General features: G+C 36.2%; 1 protein-coding gene across 4 annotated transcripts in view; it reads right to left on the bottom strand.

Moving 5' to 3' along the window:
* Positions 1-18,741, bottom strand: part of GPR12 (G protein-coupled receptor 12) — a 120,422-nt gene that overhangs the window by 31,267 nt on the left and 70,414 nt on the right. For 2 of the 4 annotated variants that reach the window (XR_007952060.1, XR_007952061.1), the window contains exon 1: positions 7,584-8,253. The exons of 1 other annotated variant lie outside the window; for it this stretch is intronic. The gene's annotated coding sequence lies outside the window, so the exon portion shown is untranslated. Of the gene's footprint in view, positions 1-4,895; positions 5,082-7,583; positions 8,254-18,741 lie in introns of those variants that run through there. One more of the 4 variants, XR_007952058.1, reaches the window with a different exon arrangement.

Below are 18,741 nucleotides of genomic sequence, written 5' to 3'. Positions count from 1 at the left end.
GATATGAGCAGCTCTTAAATTAGAAAACTCACTTTATTAAACTCCCTTATCTGAAATTTTAAGTCTTGAGGAATTATCTAGAGCCTGAGAGGTTAAAGGATTTGACCTGTGTATGTAAGGACATAACCAGCGTATGTAAGAAATGGAATTTGAACTGAGGTCTTCCTGGCTTTGATACTGGTTCAATAGCTACCATGCTGAGGTGACAGTAATTTACTCTTTAGGTCTAGAATTTTATCTGTGGATTTATTTATGGATCAAATGGAGTAGAGGGATCATGAACACAAATTTATCACTACTGCTGGCAAGACAATGCAAAATTTCCACAATAGGGATGATGGTTCAATAACATGGCTTTCAAAGAGAAAGGAGAAAATTCTCAGCCAATATGGCTGTCCAAATGACTTCTCTGTGTCTATGTACCTACTCCAGTAAAAATCTGAAACATATATCTGAATGAATAGTGATCAATAATTATGAAAAATTATAATAAACAATTTTTTCCACCTAAGAAATAAACAATGATTTAGTCAGAAGACTATGGGCAATACATATTATAAGAAGACTACTAGCAAAACCAGTAGTTATCTCTTCCACACTGCAATTTCCCCAATGTGATTTTGATATATTGAGGATTAGCACAAGAAATTAAATGGTATTTTTGGGGGAGTTTTGCAGAAGCCACATATGATAAGTGAAGACCAACAGATGATAGAGAAAAAGTTTACAAACTCATAAAAGCATAAAATATATGTATTGTACAATATCAACTCAAATTTTACAATAAGCTACTGTAAATAACCCCATAAAAGAAAAAGAAAATAATCAGATTTCTCTGGTACAAAAAGAGGGCCAACAATTTTACATGGATTTTCCAGTTGAAGGTGGGCATGCTATGCCTCTGACTCCCATAATGTGGAAGAGATAGTTGTATTAACTAGCACAGGCAAACAATTTCATTTTCCTAGCATAAGTAGCAACTGACCAGTCTCTGTGTTAGGAGGCAATAAGAGTTGAGAGTCCCCAAAAAATCTCCAAGGAGCTCAGATAATTCCAGAATAGGCTTCCTTGAATCTCTTAAATAGTGGCAGCCACCAAAGTGGCATATCAGTCCTGAGACTGAGATAGCTAAAGCACCAGGAACCTCAGGTCATTTAGCATTATTCCCTGAGATATCACAAAATGGATTCTGAAAATAAATGCTATGAACCTCAAAGATCCAGAAGAACTTAATCCTTGGAGGTGATGGTTGATAAAGAAACCCAGGAGACCAAGGCTGAAACTAAGCAAGACCTATTACTTCACCCATAGGCAGAGCAGGAGGCAGATCCTAACCCTATTTCAAATTCTCAACTTAGGAATTAAAACGGGAGAAATGAGAAAACCAAATAATTCCCCTATCAGTATAAAAATATTGTTGCTAGAGATCCCCCCCCCAAAAAAAAGGAAAGAGTAATTCTAGAACAACTGTAAGGAATGACTCTAAGGTGGGGGGGGGAGGGAGGGGAGGGATGGACATTTTTCCTTAAGGACTATATCAAGATCTAAATTAAATGAAGCAAGCAATTCAAAAAGTAAAACAAAAGCTCTGGGGAAAAGAAAATGGAAAGATAAATAAATTAATTAGAAAAGGAATGGGGAAAATCTTATGCTATTAAAGAGGATCCTGAAAAATAGAGCAGACCAAATAAAATCAATTACTCTGAAAGAAAAAAAGAATAGAAAAAAATTTTTAAAGATTAAGAAAAAAAGAGAAGTAAGGTATCTGATACAAAAAATAACTGACTAGAAATATGTCATGGAGAGATAATTTAAGAATCATTGGATTCTATGAAATCCAAAATTAAAAAAAAACCCTGTATATTAAATTTCAAGAAATCACAAGTAAAAAAATTTCCAGATCTATTTGAACAAAAGAGCATTAATTGATCACCTTATGAAGAGAACTCCAAAAATGTCATGATAGCCAAAATCCAGATGTCTCATGTCAAAGAAAAAAAATGCAGGCATCCGTAAATAACAGTTCAGATGTGAAAGGATCCCAGTAAGGATCACAAAAAAACCAACAACTTCTGCTATAAACAAGAATAGAACTTGGGATACAATATTAAAAAAAATTATATTTTTTATAACTAAAAATAACTTGTTCTATGAAACTAAATATAATCGTTCAAGGAAAAAAATTAATTAAAATCCAGGATTTTTATCCAATTCTGACAAAAAAAGAGACCAGAACTGAGTAAAAACTTTGAAATTCAAATATGAGTCAAAAAAAAAAAAAGACAAAAGACCACACCTAGAAATAAATGTCTAAAGAGATGATTTCAGAAAATCTTGGGTCCTATGAATTGATACAGAAAGAAGTGGGCAAAACCAAGAGAAAAATTTACATATAAGTACAATAATACTGTTAAAAACACACACAACCTAATGCTGAACAAAAGTGGAGAAAATAATTTAACTGTTTTGACAGAATTTACTACAAATTTATGTTAGATAATCTCAATTGGGCCCTCACAGCTGCTAGGCAATCCTACTATGACTCCCTTATCAACTCACTATCTCACTTTCCATACAAACGCTTTCAAATATTTTTATCCCTTCAAACCTCCCATAGCTCCTTGTCTCTCTACTTTCTCAAATGAAAACCTTGCTTCCAGTTTTTCAGGAAAAAATGAGTCTTACCATGAGCTCCTTTTTCTCTTCTTTTTCTATCTCCTATCATTCATAGGTTTTCTTCTACTTTTTCCTCCTTTACCTCAGTTTCACATGATTAAGTGACCTTACTCTTTACCAAGCCTGACTCCTCTATCTGTTCAAGTGATTTCATGCCAACCTTTTTCCTCTAACAGACTTCCTCTTTTTTTCATCCCCCCTCTTAAACTTTTTCTTTTTAAAAAATTTCTTTTTAACATTAAAAAAAGTTAAGTTTTAAATCCTTCCCCCCCCCTATATCATAGAAGGAAAGAAATGTGACATCAATTATACATGTGTCTCACTTATTTTCAAACTCCCTCTTTATCGATTCTGCCTATCATGCCCATGTTCTTTTGATTCTTTCATTGTTGCTATTACCTTATTTTTCTTCTGCCTTTTTAAACTCTTCAAAAAGGCCATCTACAATAGATGTCCCCACTTTCTCCCCTCTAACCCTCTTCTTAACTCCTTATACTGTGGTTGCTGACATTATCATTCCACTGAAACTGTCCTCTCTAAGTTACTAATGATTTTATAATTGCCAAATCCAGTGGCCTTTTTTCAATCCTCATCCCCTTTGAGCTCTCTTTGGCCTTGTAGCTTGATATTCTTTTTGCTGTAGGTTTTTAGGGCACCACTCTTTAATAGTTTTTCTCCTATCTACTCAACCACTCCTTTGTCTCCTTTGTTGGATTCTCTTCTGGATCAGGTCTTTAAGTGTAGAGATCTCCAAAGGTTCTATCCTGGGTCCTCTTCTCTTTTCCTTCCATACTATTTCATTTGGTGATCTCATCAACTTCCATAGGTTTGATTACTGCCTCTATGTTAATAATTCTCAAATCTAGCTTTCCTATTCCAATTTCTCTGCTGACTTCCATTCTCACATCTCCAGCTGCCTTTCACACACCTTGATGTGAACATCAGTAGACTCAATATGTCCAAATATCTTTCCCCCTAAACCTTTCTTATCTCTTTATCCCTTATTTTCCCCATTAGTGTAGAAAGAAACACTGTCCTTCTAGTCCCTCAGGTTTGAAATCTAGGAGCCATCTTGGATTCATCACTATCTCTCACCACTTCCACTCCCCATATCCAAGCTATTGCCAAGCTTATTGGTGCACCTTGACAACATCAATCTATATGTCCCCCTCTCTCCTCTGACACTGCTATCATACTAGTGAAGACACTCATATTACCCCACACCTGGATTATTGTAATTGCAATCCCCTTCCCCATTCAGCCTCTAGAGTGATTTTCCTAAAACAGAAATGTGATCATCTTTCATTCTCTTTTTGTCTGTCTTTCTTTCTGTGTCTGTCTATCTGTCCCTGTGTATCTCTTTCTTTCTGTCTCTCTCTTCTTGGTCTGTCTGTGGATTCTGTCTCTTTTTGTCTATCTCTGTCTCTGTTTTGTCTCTATCTATCTCTCTGTCTTTATCTCTTTCTCTGTCTTTCTTTTTTCTGTGTCTGTGTCTGTTTCTATCTCTGTCTCTGTGTTTATTTCTCTATCTTTGATTCTCTTTTGATCTCTCTGTCTCTATCTCCCCTTTGTTAATTATTTCCTATTTACCTTGTAAATACTTCATTTTGTATATATTCATTTGCATATTGCCTTCCCCATTGGATTGTAAATTACTTGAAGTTAGAAAATATCTTTTCTCTCTTTTTGTAGCCCCAGTTAAGCATAGTGCTTGGCACCTAACAGGCATTTGAGAAATTTTATTGAATTGAATTGAACTTCAAATAATTAGGAATTCTGATCTGAAATGATCAACGATGTCGCCAGAGGACTTACAAGGAAGCCTGTTACCTACTCCATGATAGAGACAATGAATGCAAGGTACAGAAAGAGATATATGGTCACTGTGTGGATAAGTTTTATTTGACTATGCTTAATATGTAATGTTTTGGTCCCCCCTCCCCCACTCCTGTCTTTTGTTTTCCGTTTTTTATTGGGGATGGTTAGCAATGGTAATGTAAAAAAGAAGGTAATTAAAAGATTTTTATGCCCAGAAAAGAATAAAAAAATTAGAAAAAATATAGACATGTATTAAAAGTACATAAATATTAAAAAGCAAGTGGTATCAAATGGATATTCATGATTAATCATTTTGGGATTTTTTGAATGTGAAAATGCTTTATTGATGTTTAAGTTCAAAAATGTCTTTTTAAAGATTAGATCAAAGAGAAAGAACATGATTATAGACTTCTATAAAGTATTTATTTCATCTCCTTTCTTGTAGAGATATGCAAGAAATGCAGCACAAGGGAATAAACTCTGTCATTGGATTCAGATGATCTTGTTTCAATTTCACCTCTATCAAATGTGTCCTTTGTGTCTCTGGAGAAGTTTTTTTTAATATATCTGGGTCTCAGTTTTCTCACCTGTAAAATGAGGATTTCTAAGATTACTTCTAAGATTCTTTTGTGATTACTGTTATTCAGTCCTGTCCTACTCTTTGTGACCCTGTTTGGGATTTTCTTGGCAAAGATACCAGAGTGGTTTGCCATTTCTTTCTGCAGCTCATTTTACAGATGAGGAAACTGAGGGGAACAAACTTAAGTGACTTGCATAGAGTCACACAGCTAGTAAGTGTCTACAGCTGGATTTGAATTCAGGAAGATGAGTTTTTTGCACTCCAGGTTATATGTACTCTGTATACTATGGCACCATACAATTGGTCTATTTAGGTCTACCTAACTCTAAATCAACTATGATAGAAAGGTATCTCTCCTTGATCCCTACCCTTACTATATCTCTTTCACTGATAAAATTGTCTTCCTCTTTGTATCTTACCTCTTTTCCACCATGATAACAGTGAAAAGTCAGGTACTATATTTGAGGAGGAAGAGATGGATGCTTTTCTGGGTTGCACCACCGAAAAGGGGGATATGATTTTCTTAAGATTTGTTTGTTCAATCTCTGAGGTACCATTTTACATCTATCAGTTTACTAAGGTGACAGAGAAAAATAATGATAAATGTTGGAGGGGATGTGGGGAAACTGGAACACTATTGCATTGCTGGTGGAGCTGTGAACTGACCCAACCATTCTGGAGAGCAATATGAAACTATGCCCAAAAGGCTATCAACTTGCAGACAGATCTTTTGCAGGGTCTCTACTGGGTCTGTAATCCAAAGATCATAAAAAGGGAAGAGGACACAAATGTGCAAAAAGTGTTTGTAGCAGCCTTTTTGTAGTGTTAAGGAATTGGAAACTGAGTAGATACCCATCAATTGAGGAACGGCTGAATAAAGTATTGTATATGAATACAATGTAATATTATTGTTCTATAAGAAATGATGAGCAAGTTGATTTCAGAAAAACTTGGAAAGACTTTCATGAACTGATGCTGAGTGAAGTGAGCAGAACCAAGCGAATATTGTACATTGTAACAGCAAGATTATGTGATGATCAACAGTGGTAGACTTAGCTCTTCTCAGAAATGCAGTGATTCAAGATGATTTCAATAGACTTGGGATAAATGTAAATGTTAAAAAGAAAAAATGTATTTGTTCAGCTGAGATTCTACCTAGAAAGAAAATACAAGAATTTTTCCCTTGTATATGTGTGTTTTCCATTCTTTTCCATATATATCAGAGGAGTCTAAAGAATGGGAAGCAGGATAATAAGGTCCAAGGCTAGAGTAAGAACTAAGATTTCTGCTTCCTAGTTAGAGAGTTTCATGTTATTGAGACAGCTAGTTGATATGGTAGATAGAGAGCTGGACATGAAATCAGGAAGACCAGAGTTGAAAAATGACCTCAAAAATTTATTAGCTGTGTAACCCTGCTCAAACAGTTTTTCTTTTTCTCAGTTTTCTCAACTGCAGAACAGTGTTAATAATTATAGTGCCTACATCCCAAGGTGTTTTGAGATTAAATGAGATAATGCTTGTAAAGTGCTTAGCAGGATGCCTGGCTCATTGCATATTTAAAAAATGCTATGTCCTGTTTCCTCACCCATCACTCAGATGGGCAGCTGGGTGAAGCAGTAAATAGATAACTAGGCTTGGAATCTTCCTCACTCATCTTCCTAAGTTCAAATACAACTTCAGACACTTACTAGCTCTGTGACTTTGGGCAAGTCACTTAACCTTGTTTACTTAACCTCAGCTGTAAAATGAACTAGAGAATGAAATGGCAAACCACTAGTATCTTTGCAAAAAAAAAAAAAAAAATCCCTCAAATGAGAACACAATTGAACAACAGCTTTGGGAAAATGGTGATATTAATTAGCACCTACTTCTCAAATTGATATAAGGAAAAAAGTGAGTGAATATTTGTAAAGAGCGTTGCAAACCTAAAACTCTATATAAATGTTAATTATAATTATTCTTTTCATTAGTAGTAGTAAAATGGTTTGTTGGTTGCTTATTAAGACGGAAGTTGCTAGACTTCCACAGGGTGGCAGCAACATACCTCTGAGTAGTCCAGATAATTCTATATGTGGTCTGATTAAAAGTATTTGGGTATTGACAATTTCCTTAGATCATATATCATGGGAACATCTTAAAATTTAGAGCTGGAAGAACCCTTAGATCCTTTAATCCGAATTCCTTCATTTACAAACCAGGAAACTGAGCACTCAGAGAAATAAGTTCAACCAACTATAGCTGGGATTTGAGACTCTTCACTGCTCCCTCTTTTCTTTTCTAAATGTTCTTGTTCTGAGAGATAAAGTTTTAGAATTGAGCTTCAGCTTCTGCCATATCTGAAATGAGATGTTTTTTGAAATATCATGGAGCGGCTGCTAAATATAAAGAATCTAAATGATTCAACTCAATAATATGTATTAATTGTCTACCAAAGACAGAGAATGTTGTGTGAGGTAAACCCTAGGGGAGATTAAAAACAATGATAACAACAATAATAATAAAAATTCACCTTTCTTCTTAGTTCTTCTTAGTAGTTCAGTGATCCAAAGGAATCCCAATGGACTTTGGACAGAAAATGTGAACTGCATCCAGATAAAGAATTAAGGAGACTGAATGTAAATCAAAACATGCTATGTTCACTTATTTTTTTCATTTGTTTTTTTTTTTTTAAATCTCTCCCATGGTTTTTTCCTTTTGCTCTCTCCCAACATAATTTTTCTCTTCCAACATAATTCAGAAAACAATGTGTACTAAAAAAAACAAACTAAAAAAAACAACAAAACAACAAAAAAATTCACCTTTAATAGGACTTCATAGTTTGCAAAACACTGTGTATATATACTAACTTATTTGATCCTGACAACCCCAGGTGCTGTTTTTATTTTACAAATGAGGAAATTGAGGTAAATAGGGGTAATGCCTTGCTCAAGGTCACAGAGGTAAGAACTGTTTGAGGTTGCATTTGAATTCAGCTTTATCTGACTCTAGGTCAGTGTTCTACTTACTGAGCCAGCTCTGCTTCAATACAAAGTTTAAATCAGGAAAAGTTCTTGTCCTCCTGGAGCAATCAATCTTCTTCAGAAAAATATTACAAAGTTAGGAAAGTTCAGTTTAGACAAGCCAAGATACTATTAAGAGACATCCTTTTTTCCAAAGCTAAGGTCCTGAAGCAGTCTGTGCTTTGAATCATGGCACGATAACCACCCCCCATACTTGTAAGCACCAAGTGAACCTAACCAGCTGCCCTGCTGCTCCTCCTGGCCACACTAACTTTGGTTGTGTGCCCCACTAACAGCAACAAGGCTCAAGGATCCGGGACTGTTTGCTGTAGTCCAGCCATGAATTTGGAGACTGTTTACTAGAACCAAGAATGCTTGTATATGGTCTAACTGTTTGTGATTTTCATGCTTAAAAACCCTACCCCTGCAATTAGCAGGTGAAGGAGGACTTCACTTGCAAGCCATTTCTTGCAAATGAATTTGGAAGAATTCTTTAACTTTGTAATTAAACTTCTATTTGATTCCTGACTCTCCTATCTCTAGCCTTTTCTGTTTAGCTTTGGCCATCCACAGAGTAGAGACTAATTTGATGCAGTAGACAGGTGCCATCCCATTTCCTTTTCTATCATCTTCTCCCCTTCCTGGCCGCTCCCCAGGTACCTTCATGAACCCTCTTGGCTGTCTAAAGTTCTCCTATTACTCCACCTCTTTGGGGCTCTGTCCTTCTCCAAATTGCTCCTTGTTCCAAAAATACACACGTCAAATTCTTATTCATTTAGTTAGGTACTCTCATGTTTTTAGGAGAAAGCAATCTGGAAATCTTTAGAACTAACTCAATTACCAAAGGAGAAAGTATACACTTGATAATAACAGCTAACATTAACATATCACTTCAAGAGTTTCAGTCATCTCTCTCTCTCTCTCTCTCTCTCTCTGTATATATATACATATACACACATACGCACATATATATGTGCGTATGTGTGTATAGACATATTATCTAATTTTATCCCCATAACAATCCTGGGAGATAAATGATTTTATTATCTCCATTTTACAGATAGGGAAACTGAGACAAAGAGACATTAAGTGACTTGCCCAGATCTATACATCTAATAAGTTCTTGAGGCAAGATTTGAACTGATGTCTTCCTGATTTCAAGTCCAACACTCTTATCTACTGAATCACTTGGTGTTTTTAATATAATATTTTTTTAACATTTTAAACATTTTAAAATCACCTAGCTACTTTTGCAAAGGTACTGCAAAAAGGAATATCTTTGTTGGGTTATTTATAACAATTTCATTTTGGAAATTATAGGCTTTGTAACCATATTCTTAACTCTCTCTTTTAGGGCAGTGGTACAATGGGAAGAGAACCAGACTTGATGTTTTAATCTCAGCTCTGACACTTTTTAGCTTTGAGAGCAAGAGCAAATCACATAAACTTCTCTAAAGTTATGTTTTTATTCCTAAAACAGGGAGGATAATAAGACTTTCATCACTTATCACTGAAAGTTGTGAAGAAAATGTTTTTTAAGACTTACAATTCTAAATGAACATCAATTGTTTATTATTTATACTTCAACAACAATACTATATGATGATCAATTCTGATGGACCTGGCAATCTTCAGCAATGGGATGAACCAAATCAGTTCCAATGGAGCAGTAATGAACTGAACCAGCTACGCCCAGGGTAAGAACTCTAGGAGATGACTAAAAACCATTATTGAATTCCCAATCCTATATTTTTGCCTGCCTGCATTTTTGATTTTCTTCACAAGCTAATTGTACAATATTTCAGAGTCTGATTCTTTTTGTACAGTAAAATAATGGCTTGGTCATGTATACTTATGGTGTATCTAATTTATACTTAAATAGATTTAACATCTACTGGTCATCCTGCCATCTAGGGGAGGGGGTGGGGGGAAAGAGGGGAAAAATTGGAATAAAAGGTTTGGCAATTGTCAATACTGTAAAATTACCCATACATATAACTTGTAAATAAAAAGTTATTATTTAAAAAAATTATTTATTATTATTGTTATTACTACCTAGTCTCCTCTCTACTGGTATCAGACTTATTCCAGCAAATCTAGTAGGACAATTGATCAGTTTTTTCCACAACTGCTGTGCACCTGAATGACAACTAATCTATATGTAGAGCAGGAACCCTTCCAATTGCATAGAAATAAAACCAACTATAGATTTTTGTGGAGAGCAGAAGATCAATATTGGTTTCTGTGGCTCCTTTGGACAAAAAAATCCAGTCTTGAAAAAAGAATGAGAAAAATGAGATCAAGAGAGATAGCTGAGTCTAGCACCAGAATTCCAATTAGGAGAATGACCAGGCTTCAAACCCCACCTCAAAAATTTAGCAGATTTGTGATCCTGGGCAACTCATTTAATTTCTCTGTGTCTGTTTCTTCATCATAAAATGAGGGATTAGACCATGCTAGAGAACAAATTGGAATTATATCCAAAAAGCAACAAAGCTGTACATATCATTTAATGTAGCAATACCATTACTATATTTGTATCCCAAAGGAATCACAAAAAAGGGGAAAAGGACCTTCTTGTACAAAAACATTTATAGCAGCTCTTTTTGTGGTGGCAAAAAAAAAAATGGATATTAAGGGGATACTGATCAATTGAGGAATAGTTGAAAAATTATGGTATACATTAGTGTAATGTAAAATTATTATGCAATAAGAAATGATAAGCAGGAAGATTAAAAAAAAAAAGCCCTGGATTTACATAAACTGATATAAAGTGAACAGAAGGAGGAAAACATTGTACATAGTAACAATACTGTGGGATGATCAACTATGAATGATTTATCTCTTTTCAACAACAAAATGGTGCAAGACAAATACAAAGGACTTATGATGGAAAATACCATCCATATTCAAAGAAAGAACTAATGACTCTGAATATATATTGAAGCATACTGTTTTCATTTTCTTTCTTTTTTTGGATTTTTTTTCATTTTTGGTTTGTTTCTTCTTTAATAACACTGATTAATATGGAAATATATTTTACATGATTGTATTTATATAACCTATATCAAATTGTTTATGATTTTAGGAAAAAGAGAAGAGAGGGAGAGAGAGAAAAAAATTGAAAATCAAAATCTTATAAAAATGAAAGCAAAAATTGTCTTTAAGCATCATATGAAACAATACAATCATACATAATTGGAAAAAATATTATTATATCAAAAGAAAATATGAGAGGGTAAATTGCTTTACAGCTATAAAGTCATAATCCTATTTTTTTCTGGACAATCTTTAGAATTATTCTGATCACTTATGGATTCCTAAGGAATACATGGCAATACCAATCATGCCAATAATCAGGAAGTCCTTTCTTTAAAAATTTCCAGCTAAGCTTGATAATAAATTGAAATGTTTCAGAAGTGTCACTTAAGACATAACTAAGGTTATCCATCCTACTTCTTAGTTCCCTATTTTACCATCCCTTCTACCTGTCCTAGTTGATCTATCACAGGCAATGCTGCTTCTGCCTGACATGATTAAAGAGAGAGAAAGATGGTTCCCTCAAAAGGAAAAATGTGGCAGAATGAGAAGTGTTCTTAAGAGACCTGGGCTTTAATCTTGGTCCTTCACATCCTATGGCTCAATTTTCCTTCTCCCCTTTCTACTCTGAAGTAGAAACGGTAATGTCTAATTCAGTGGGTACATATGAGATTAAAGTGCAATGATAACTATGAGAATAGTCCACATAGGCAAAAGTACAGCAGTATGATGGTGATTTATTTGTTGTTTGTCCTTCATTCTCAAAGAGCAAGATGACATAGGGAGGTAAGGCCATGAAATGCAAATAAGTTGGATTTAAGTGAGGGAGGGCTGGGCAAGGTCACCTGCCTCACTTTAATGGAATGACCACTGGGTCAAAGGATTTGAATTTGAACATCAACTTTGTTGTTTCTTTTTGAGTAATTGGGGGCAAATCATTCTATATCTCTGAGCCTCGGTTTAGGAAACTATTAAATAATTTGGTTGTATGATCTCTGAAGTCCTTTCCAGATCTAAAGCTATAGTTCTATGAGATCCTATTTTTATACCAAATATAATGAAGCCTTTTTTGAGCAGCTAGTGGATCACGTGTGGAGCCTGGAGTCAGGAGGCACCTTTCTGAGGTCAAATCCAACCTCATCACTAACCATGTGATCCTGAGTAAAGTCACTTTACCTCATTTGCCTTGGTTTCTTCATCTGTGAAATGAGCTGGAGAAGGAAATGGCAAACCATTCTGGTGTCTTTGCCAAAGAAAGCCCAAATGGGGTCATGAAGAGTAGAATATGACTTAAATGACTGAACAACAATAACACAGTGAGCCTTGAGACAATGTGGGAAATCCATAATGGCTTTTTTCCCAGATCTGCTCTTTGCAAATTAAAATGCCTTTGTCTTCAGCCCCCAGAATCACATTTTACCCTTTTGTTACATTATGCAGTGGTTGACTGCTCCCCAAGGCCCTGTTCCGAGCTCCAGTGTGGACTTGGATCTCATAATGAACTGCTGTGAACACCAATCACTTAGAAGCTACCTCCTTTCCCTCCTCTCCTGGCTCCCATTTTCTAGAGAACTGCTTAAGTAGGCAAAGCCAAGTCAGTTCATCCAGCCCCTACACTATAGCCAACATTGTGCCTGTGTTTTAAAGAAAAGAAAACTGACTTTGCTTAACCCACAACTTACCCAGTCAACTCCATGGGATCTAAACATATCATCTGTCAGAGAGGTGGCAAGAAGGCATATGATTCTTGGCTGCCAAATCATAGAGGAGGAGATGTGATCATTTTATTAAAATATAGAAATGACAGATAACATGGCATAGTGGATTAAGGATTAATCTTGGAGTTATGAAGACCTGGATTCAAGTCACATCTTGAAATATACTATTCCCCTTAGGACAAGCCATTTAAACTCTCAGGCTTCCTGGAGAACTCTCTCAAATGGTGAGTTGCTGGTACATACTGAAGAAGAGACTTTTCACAATGAGAGCTTCTTATACTAATGGATTCACCTATCTGGCCTGAGAGGAATAGTGGTAGTAGTAGTAGCAGTAATAGAAAAAGTAGTAGTAGTCATAGTAGTAGTAGCAGTAGTAATTGTAATAAGAGTACAGTAGAAGTGGTGGTGGTGGTGGTAGTAATAGCAATAGCAGCAGCAGCAGCAGCAGTAGTAGTAGTAGTAGTAGTAGTAACAGTGGAACAGTGGTGGTAGTAGTAGTAGTAATAATACCAGTAGTAGGAGTAGTAGGAGTAGTAGTAGTAGTACCAATAGTAATAGTAATAATAGTACAGTAGTAGTAGTAGTAACAGTAATAGTAGTAGTAACAATGGTGGTAGTAGTAGTAGCAGTAATAGCAGTAATAGTAGTTGCCATCATAGTAGTAGTAGTAGTTAGTAGTAGTAGTAGCAATAGTAATAGTAATAATAGTACAATGGTATTGGTGGTGGTGATGGTAGTAATAGCAGTAGCAGCAGCAGCAGCAGTAGTAGTAGCAGTAGTAGTAGTAATAGTACCAATAGTAATAATAATAATATTACAGTAGTAAGAGTAGCAGTAGTAGTAGTAACAGCGGTGGTGGTAGTAGTAGTAGTAATAATACCAGTAGTAGTAGTAGTAGTAGTAGTAGTAGTAGTAGTAGTAATAGTATCAATAGTAATAGTAATAATAGTAAAGTAGTAGTAGTAGTAGTAACAGTAATAGTAGTAGTAACAATGGTGGTAGTAGTAGTAGCAGTAATAGCAGTAATAGTAGTTGCCATCATAGTAGTAGTAGTAGTTAGTAGTAGTAGTAGCAATAGTAATAGTAATAATAGTACAATGGTATTGGTGGTGGTGATGGTAGTAATAGCAGTAGCAGCAGCAGCAGCAGTAGTAGTAACAGTAGTAGTAGTAGTAATAGTACCAATAGTAATAATAATAATATTACAGTAGTAAGAGTAGCAGTAGTAGTAGTAACAGCGGTGGTGGTAGTAGTAGTAGTAATAGCAGGAGTAGTAGTAGTATTAAAGTAGTAGTAGTGGTAGTAATAATAGCAGTAGCTTTAGTAGTGTAGTAGTAGCAGTAGTAGTAGTACTAATAGTAGTGGTAGTAGTAATAGTAGTAGTACCAGTGATACCAGTAGTAACAATAATAATACTACAGTAGTAGTAGTAGTGTTAGTAATGGTGGTGGTGGTGGTGGTAATATAAGAGACTCCTAGAGAACATATAGGTAGAAAGATTCAGTCATTTCTCCTCTGGAGACAAGGCAACTTGAATGCAAAGAAGGACTGTTTTGTATTTTATTTGTTGTAAAGTTTTATTTAAAGTAAAATGCTAACCTCCCTTTAACATAACAGCACCTCCTGTTCATTCAAGGAATCTAAAAAATTAGGCCATTTAAATATTCAGGTATTTAATGATTCAATGAGTTAGTCAATAACCATTTATTAAGTGCCTACTGTGCTAAGTAATAGGGCTACAAAGAAATGCAAAAGATAATCATTGCCTTCAAGGAGGTCACAGGCTAGTGAAGAGGACAAAATGCAAACAATTATGTACAAATATTTTATATGTAATATAAATTGGAAATAATCAAAGAGGGAATGTACTAGAATTAAAGGAAAAAAGAAAATATCTCTTCTAAAAGATGGAATTTCAGCTGGAACTTGAAGGAAACCAGAGAAACCAAGGAGGCAGAGATGAGAAACCAACCAACCAGAAAGCATTTATTAAGCAACTATTATGTCACTCAATCAACATTTATTAAGTGCCTACCATAAACCAGGCCTTGTGCTAAGTGTTTGGGATATCAAAAAGAGGCAGAAGCCAGTCTCTTCTCTCAAGGAAAGAACTCACAATCTCACTGATAGGCTAATGTGTTAGGTGATGGGTAGAGGAAGATAAAGATGCAACCCATTGCAAGATGGAATAAGTTTACTAAAGCTATACTCCTGAAACTGTCTAGTAAAGAGGGAAGGGATTCCAGGATCCTAGATGGAGAACTGAAAGGAAACTCAGAGGATGTCTCATCCAAATTCCTCATTTTTATACTGGAGGAAACTCAAGTCCTGAGGTGAAGTCACTTCTCTGAGGTTAATCAGCCAGTAAGTAACAGAGTGAGGATTTAATGGGGGCCTTTCCTCTGATTTTTTAGTCTCACACTCTGTTTCTTGCTGCATCCTGACTTTAGTTTCTGTTGGTACTCATACTGATGAAGTCTTGTCCTTCTGAAGCATGGATTGGAAGATTTCTCCCAGACACTTGTAAAATCAGTCAGAATTATGCATCTTGCTTTGTAGCTGATTAGATGAAATGTCCTGGATTCAAATGCTACCTTTGATGCTTCCTTGCTGTTTAAGAATGAGCAAGTCACAATCTTTCAGAGCCGTAGTTATCCAATCTGGGATCACAAAAAAGATTGGCAGGTAGCTTAGGGGATATCATTCCAAGCCGTTATTCAGTCATGATCACAAAGACTATGTCATCCATGGCATTTTCTTGGCAAAGATATTGGACTTGTTTCCTATTTCCTTCTCCAGTGAATTGAGACAAATGAAAGGCAAATGACTTAAGTTCACATAACTATTAAGTGTCTGAGGCAGGATTTGAACTTAGGTTTTCCTAACTCTAGGCCCAGGGCTCTATTTACTGAGCCATCCAGCTGCCTCCTTAAATCAAGAAGACCTGAATTCAAATTCAGCCTCAGACTTTACTAGTTATAGCATTCTGAGCACTTCACTTCTCAGTTTCCTTCTCTGTAAATGATGATCACGATAGTACCTCTGTCTCAGGATTCTTTTGAGGTTCAAATGAGATAATAATTGTAAAAAGCACTTAGCCCATAGTGAGTGCTAGTGAGTGCTATATACATACTTATTCCATTTTCCCTCATCTACAAAATGTGAATAATAAAATACCTTCTTCAATAGGCAATTATAAAGAACACATTTTTGCAAACACTAAAGCATTAGATAACTGTAAATTATGATATTTTTATAGCATGGACACATGGCAACAGCTGAGCTGGGATTATCATTTGGGATTCCTTGTCCTAAAAAGCATTCCTTAGCACAAAGGGTGATGCTACTTACTGAGCTTTTCAGTATTATTTGCAAATCTAATCCCCCTCTTCAGGCAAGTGAACCTGGAATAGCTTCTTGTCTGTAATTCTAGTGTTTACCAAGAATTGCTTTTGCCACATTTCAAAAGGAGTTATATGTACCCTCCTGTTATTCCTCCTTATTTCAGCTATACTAAAATATTTCTGGCCTAGTAGATTTTAATAAAGGATTTATATAACAGACAGTCCAGTTAAGGCTAAAAGAACAATTCTTGCTACTATACCAAATTATGCCATTCAATTAACTTTTATGATGATTCCAGTAGGCAAAATTATATAACTAGAATTTTATAGTACAACATGACTTGGATACCATGAAAATGGTTTTTTAGCATCCCCTGGTTTTTTGTTTCACTGACCAACTATAGAATTGATGCAATTTGTTTTCTACCTCCCTCTGGATTTGTCAAGGATTACTGGGTTTAAGGTAGGGGTAATTTGGGATGATATGTATACCTCAACAGGTTCAAGCTTCCATCTCAGATATACTGGGAATCTCTAAGATCATTAAGTTTTAGTACACAGATATTGAATTTTAGTACATTATTGGTAGATAACTTCAGGGACTGTGTATTTTAAAAGTAAAGCTTTAATATGACTGAATACAATTAGCAAAGAAATTTCACATACCACTGGGGTAATGGGGTCTCAGCCCCTAGCAAGCAGAAAGGGAAAAAGAATACATGAAAATTGATGCTACAAGATGAGGGAACATCACTAAGTCTCTTCTGTGAGGAGGGCTGGAAAGATTTGGGTCATGAAACATCTGCCATTTTTCACAATCACATACAATCAAGGAATGATCCTTTTCTGTTTTCCCTATTTGGTTTTTGTAGCCAGCAGGAAAGCCACAGCACGAAGAGTTTCTTTTGCAAGAGGCACTGCTATCTTCCTCTATGTAAAGTGGGGCACCAAGGTTCCTTTTTCTCTAGCCTCTGGAGTGCTGAGAGCATATGGACAGATTAGCCTGAAAAGCTGACATTTCTTTCTTTTAATCAAGATTTTGTTTTATTTATTTTTAATATTTTATTTTCCCCCAATTACATATAAAAACAATTTTGTTTTTTTTTTTTTTTCAATTTTAAGTTACAGATTCCCTACCTTCTTTCCTTTCCTCCTCATTTCATTGAGAAGGCAAGCAATTTGACATAGGTTATGAATGCATAGTCAAGTAAAACACCTTTCCATGTAAGTCATATTGTGAAAGAAAACACAGAGTCCACACCCTTTCCTCCCATCCCACCCCCACAAGAAAAACAATTAAAAAGAAAGAAAATGTATCTTTGATATGCTTTCAGGCTCCACCAATTCTTTTTGTAGAGATGTACAGCCCCTTTCATCATAAATCCTTCAGAATTGTCTTGCATCGGACTTCCGGTTAAGATGGTTGAGAGGAGGCACACAGCTGCATAAGCTCCACGCTTTCTCTCACTATCCATTTCATTACAAGCCTCTGAATTAATGCTTGACTGAAAAAAAAACCCACAAATAGTAACCAAGAGGCTTCTCTTGAGATTCGCCAAGAAAGGTCTGTCTTTACTGGAGGGCTGGGACGGTTTGAAATCGGGCGCAGGCGGCGGGCAGCGGCAGTGAGAGCACAGGAGCAGACTGGAGAGGGGGTGGGGAGTGATCGCAGCCGTCTCTGCGGACTACAGGATTAGACACTTTGCTCCGGCAGCAAGTCAGCAGCCCAGCAGAGAAGCTAAAAACACCGGGGGTGAAGAATACAACCCCAAACAGCTGGAGTCTCTCAGGACCTGGCCACCCTCCCCCCCCCCCCACAGTGACTCAGCACGCTCTGGGATCTCAGAGCGCAGGCGCAGCACAGTCGGGCTAGTGCCTCACTGCTACCCCTGCAGTCTGTAGAGGAAGCTCGGTAACATACACCCCCCCCCCCCCCCCCCAAAGAAAGACTCCAGTTTTTTCTGTTTTTCTTTGCTAGTTTGTCTTTGATTATTAGACAGAATGAGCAAGAAGCTGAAGAGGACTTTAACCCTTGACAGCTTCTATACAGATAGAGAGCAGACTCTAAATCCTGAGGAGACTAAAAACAGGCAGTCCCCAGGTGAATCCCCAAAGGAGGAGATCATCTGTTCCTCAGCACAGATGAACCTCATAGAAGTAATTAAAAAGGCTCTCACAAGGGAGCTAGAAGAAAAATGGGAAAAGGAGAGGGAGGCTTGGCAAAAGGAGAGGGAAGCTTGGGAAAAGGAGAGGGAGGCTTGGCAAAAGAGCTGGAAAAGTCAGTTAAAGAGAGAGTGGATAAAGAAGTAAAAGCCTTGAAAAATAGGATTGGTGAACTGGAAAACAAAATTGGCGAAATGGAAAAAAATTCCACAGAACAAAAGAACTCAATGGGACAATTAGAAAAAGATTTTTAAAAAGTGAGTGAAGAAAATACTTCACTGAAAATCAGAATTGAACAATTGGAATTGAATGACTCGAGGAGACAAGAAGAATCAGTCAAGCAAATCCAAAAAAATCAAACAATGGAAAAGAATGTGAAATACCTTCTGGGGAAGACAACAGAC

The sequence above is a fragment of the Antechinus flavipes genome, chromosome 3 (assembly GCF_016432865.1).
Source record: "Antechinus flavipes isolate AdamAnt ecotype Samford, QLD, Australia chromosome 3, AdamAnt_v2, whole genome shotgun sequence".
In the NCBI taxonomy this organism is placed as follows: Eukaryota; Metazoa; Chordata; class Mammalia; order Dasyuromorphia; family Dasyuridae; genus Antechinus; species Antechinus flavipes.
This window is presented reverse-complemented; position numbering and strand designations above follow the sequence as displayed.